The following is a 4,403-nucleotide window of genomic DNA, read 5'->3' on the forward strand; positions in this document are numbered from 1 at the left end:
ACGGGACAGAGGGGAGGGCGTTCAGGGGACCGAGGAATGGTCGGGTTGGGAAGAGCATCTTGTTACAACTCTTGTGCCGCGAGCAGGGACACTTGCTACTAGAGCAGGGTGCGCAAGGCTCTGTCCAGCCCGGCACTGAGCACTGCCAGGGATGGGGCAGCCACGGCTTCTGCGCGCAACCTGCGGCAGGGTCTCACCGCCCGCACAGGGAAGAGTTTCTATCATATATCTAATCTAAGACTAGCTTTTGGTGGAGAGAGGGTATTCTCCATCATATCAATCCATCCCTTATCAAAACCCCTCTGTTAGCCCCTTTAACTAGAAGGAGCTCTGAGGTTTCCGTGGAGTTTTCTCATCTCCAGGCTGAACAGCCCAAAGTCTCTCAGCCTTTTGCACCATTTAGCAGGTAATGGTGGTGTTCAAGCCTTGTTTTACATCTTTTGTGGCGGGATAATTTCTGATGTGCAGCTTTTTGTGCCTGTACAGGTCACAGCCCCGGAGCTGGGAGGGGAGATGCGAGGAGCTGAGCTCACCCCTGGCCAGGCAGGACCCACATCCAGGTTATCCCTGAACATCCGAGCACACCTGAAACCAAACCCTGAAGGATCGAACCACACCAGAGCGCAGTTCAGTAGGTGTCTGAACTGCTGCAATGACACTGCTCACACAAAGCCTCTTAGCAGGTAAACTTTGATCTTGAATGCACTGCCATTACAATACTGCCTCCTTAGTAAAACAAATTTCCCCGACCCAGGTTAATGACTTAGTTCTGCTTGGAAGCGTTTTGCTGTTAATTCTGTCCCTAAATCTACAATTTGTCCTGTAATCCCGGATGCTGCCGTACAAGGTACAGGGCTCAGCTGTTCAACAAAGGCAGGAAAAGCATCAGACTGGTAAATTTCACTCTCTGAAGTCAGGGCTAGTATTGTTTAAGGGAATTAGTGATAGAAATGTTCATTATAAGGAGAAATATGTCCAGCCACGTTTCCCAGAAAGACGCTTATGAAAGAAAAAAAAACCCTTTAAAATGTTTTCCCTACTGAATAAAAACTACTATTGGAATAAAGGCATCTTAGCCCAGCAGCTGCTGCAGAAAAGGCAGAAAACAAAGTCTTCCAGAAGTCTTCCAGGCATATGGTGCACATATAAGCAGACAGAAAAACAAATTTCAAGCATCTATAACAGAACTGGCTTCTGCTAAAAAAGTATTAATGGGAAAGTCTGGCTGGACTGCTGTAGCTCTGAAAACAATTTTAGAAAAAAACAGAGCAATGTGGTCACTACAGAGCAGGTGAGCTAGTCTACAATTCTCATTGATAAAGTACTTTTTTCAACATTAAGCAGAAGTAAAACAGCTGCAGCTGGAGGTGTACTTTTCATGCCCAAAGAAATCTGTCAGGCTTGTAGGTGTACAAATGCATTCGCCCAAAGCATGATTCATCAGTTTTTATTCACAATTTTTTCATCTCCTGCAATAACATGTTATAACTCTGCTCCTTCCTACATTCTTTTCTTTTCTATACCACCCCCAGGTACAAGCCATGGCTATAGACTGGTTTTGTTCATCACTTCAGACTTGATATTTTGTGCTGTGTAGCTTAAGCCAGTCATGCCCATTCCATGAGAAGGGCTGAAGCTGAAGTTTAAAACAGACTTGATACCACCACAGTTCCACGTTTCCCTGCTTCAGCTGTGAACTGCTTCTGGGTAGTCCCAAGATTGGCACAAGTGTGAGCTGACACTGCAGCAGAGAAATCATCTCTAAATGCAGAGTGCACCAGCCATGACTCCACATGCTTTCACACAGGGCTCCAAACTCATTAGAGTTTGTTAGGAAAGATGTTTGGAGTCTCCTGACTCTGCTGCATCTTAGAAATTCCTGGACAGGTCTCCTAATTACTAAGCAATAGCCAACAGTCAGTCAAATACAAAATTGCATTAACTTTTACCTAAAGCCAGGCTAGCTTTGCTGCCCAGACCCCTGCCTTCCTGCTGCTGTTGCAAGAATTCCTCCCTTCCCCCCAACATTTTTACCAAGGATTGGTAAAGATCACAGGCAGAGAGCATTTGCTTACCACAGTACAGAGCTGCAACCAAAGGGAAAAGTTTCAGACAACTGGCAAGGCTTTTTTTTGTACTGAATCACAACCACACACTCTAGAAGTAAGTCACAAGAAAAAAAAAAACAAAAAACACAACAACAACAAAAAAATCGAGTGGTGCCCCAACATTCAGGGAAACAAATAGATTTACACTATGAAGAAAAACAAACCTCCAACCAACTACATTTTGCAAAAACTTACTGTGACCTGTCTAGAAAAGGACATGCAAGATAATCAAATATAAACTTAAAACCTTCTCTAAAACTTTGCTGAAAGGAAACAGCGCATGAAAACCATACAGCCCTAGAACACCAGAATTGGTGCACACCATTCCTTATCAAAAAAATATCTGATAGTTTGGGGATGACCATGGAAACATGGGAAAATGGAATATTAAGTTTAAAGAGATTTCATTGACTTGAGATCCTGGATAAGGCAGTTTCTGAGTTGTTTTATGGAAAGTCTAGCATAGAATAACTTGGGTTGGAAGAGACTCACAAGGATCATCGAAGCCCAGCTCCTGGTTAGGTTGAAAGGAATCCACGTGATGGTTTTAAATCCTGAGTTTAAATGGCTGTTTATAAGAAGAAGTTTACTTTCCTCCTCCTATATAGGTGAAAGTTGGGTTGGTTTGTTTGTCTCTTTTTGTATTTTTTACCAGCCTGCAAAGTGATTGAGCTTGAGGCATTCTGTGCAGCAGAACTGCCACCTCGTGGTTCCCTTAATCCTTGCTGGGTTTGATGCTGCGGTTTTGGGTTGTATTCGATTAACTAACAGAAAAATCGAATTTTTAAGAGAGTTGTGTCTATGACCCATATAAGAAAGATCCTACCTGGTTGCCATGCTGGTGAACTGACACTGTGAAGGGTGATGTCCTCTCACTTGCTGGAGGACACTCATCAATGTAGTTGGCAGGACTATTTATTCCAGTGCAGGAGAAGGAGAGCATTAAAACTGTCATTTTAAAGGTCTGAAAAGGACCTGCAGTCCTGCCCCTTATCGCCCATTCCCGCAGCTTTTAATCAAGGAAGGTTCTGAGACCAAGAGGACTGGTAGGCATGCCTGGAATGGCAAGTCCTGCTTCTTTACACAGGCTAAAGGCACCACACATTTAAATAACAGAAGCCCCACTTGAGGAAACAAGAAATTAAATACCTTTAAAACCATCTGCTAAATGCAGTTTGAAAGACTAAAATTCCTTTTTATGGGCAGTCTCTGCCTTTTATACTGAAAAATTAATTGGATATATGTATTTTACAGAACAAATCCACGATTCAGCAAGAAAATTAATGAAATGAAGAGACAGTTGGAGCTGCTGCCAAGAACAGTCATTTCAGACCTAGCAACCTTGGAAAATGACCTTTTAAATAATGAATTTGGAAAAATAACACTACAAAGCAACAAAAATGAGCGTTACCTGCCTATAAAGTCTGCTAATAGCAGTAGCTTCCAAAGAATGAAGACATTAAATGGATCATGGGAACTGACTAGAGCTGATGTTCCTGTATCAGGTATCCTGAGCGCTGAACTGCCTCACTGCACTCCTGAGGGAACTCCTGGTTAGCTCAGGGAATGTTTCTACCCCTGTACAATCAAGCACTCTCATCCAGAGGACAGGAGTGCACAGTTGTATGGTTTTAAGAAAGTGAGAAGATAACAAAATTAGGCCTAAAAGGGCTACCATGGCTTCCCCAAGTACTTAGGAAAGGGCAACTAAACAAGGAGGAATGCAACATACTTAGACAAGCCATTATTATTCATCATCCCATAGGCAGTGAAATACCTCGCTTAAAAAAGCTTTTAAGCATGCATGGAAGAATTGGTCTGATTCATGTTCAAGTACTGTTTAAGTAGTCCATAGTGATGCAAAACTTAATTTCTTTTGGGGTTCTGCAGTACACCTGAATTTTTTCTATCCCTTGATTCATGCCTTACAAAGAATAACTAGCAAAAGCAGGAAATTCTAATTTCTGTCCAAGCTTAAAGTAGAGCATGATTATTCTATCTGTAAAGGAAATGACTCTCTACTTAATCGAATTTTCTTTAAACTCTGAAATCTATCATATTGAAATGAGATGGAAGTCCTGTTTCTTATCAAAGCTTTCCTGCAGTGGATTCTCCCCACCTTTCCCCTCCTACTCAATAAAGCTGTATCTTTAAGCAGCAAGACATAGTTCCTCAAAGTCTTGGTACTGGAAGGGGCTTTAATGTCTTTTAGAACCTTTTCAGGTTGAACAACCCCAACTTTGCCCGAGTCCATTGGAAAGATGTTCCAGGTCTCTGATCATCTTTGTAGGACTC

The 4,403-nt window shown here is 42.4% G+C and overlaps 1 long non-coding RNA gene across 1 annotated transcript; it reads left to right on the plus strand.

Moving 5' to 3' along the window:
* The first annotated feature begins 228 nt into the window (after nt 1–228).
* LOC131562741 (uncharacterized) lies at nt 229–4,196 on the plus strand. Its single transcript, XR_009275179.1, has 3 exons — nt 229–406; nt 487–683; nt 3,363–4,196. It is a non-coding gene; the product is annotated as an uncharacterized LOC131562741 (long non-coding RNA).
* The last annotated feature ends 207 nt before the right edge of the window (nt 4,197–4,403 follow it).

Source organism: Ammospiza caudacuta, chromosome 11 (genome assembly GCF_027887145.1).
Source record: "Ammospiza caudacuta isolate bAmmCau1 chromosome 11, bAmmCau1.pri, whole genome shotgun sequence".
Taxonomy (NCBI): domain Eukaryota; kingdom Metazoa; phylum Chordata; class Aves; order Passeriformes; family Passerellidae; genus Ammospiza; species Ammospiza caudacuta.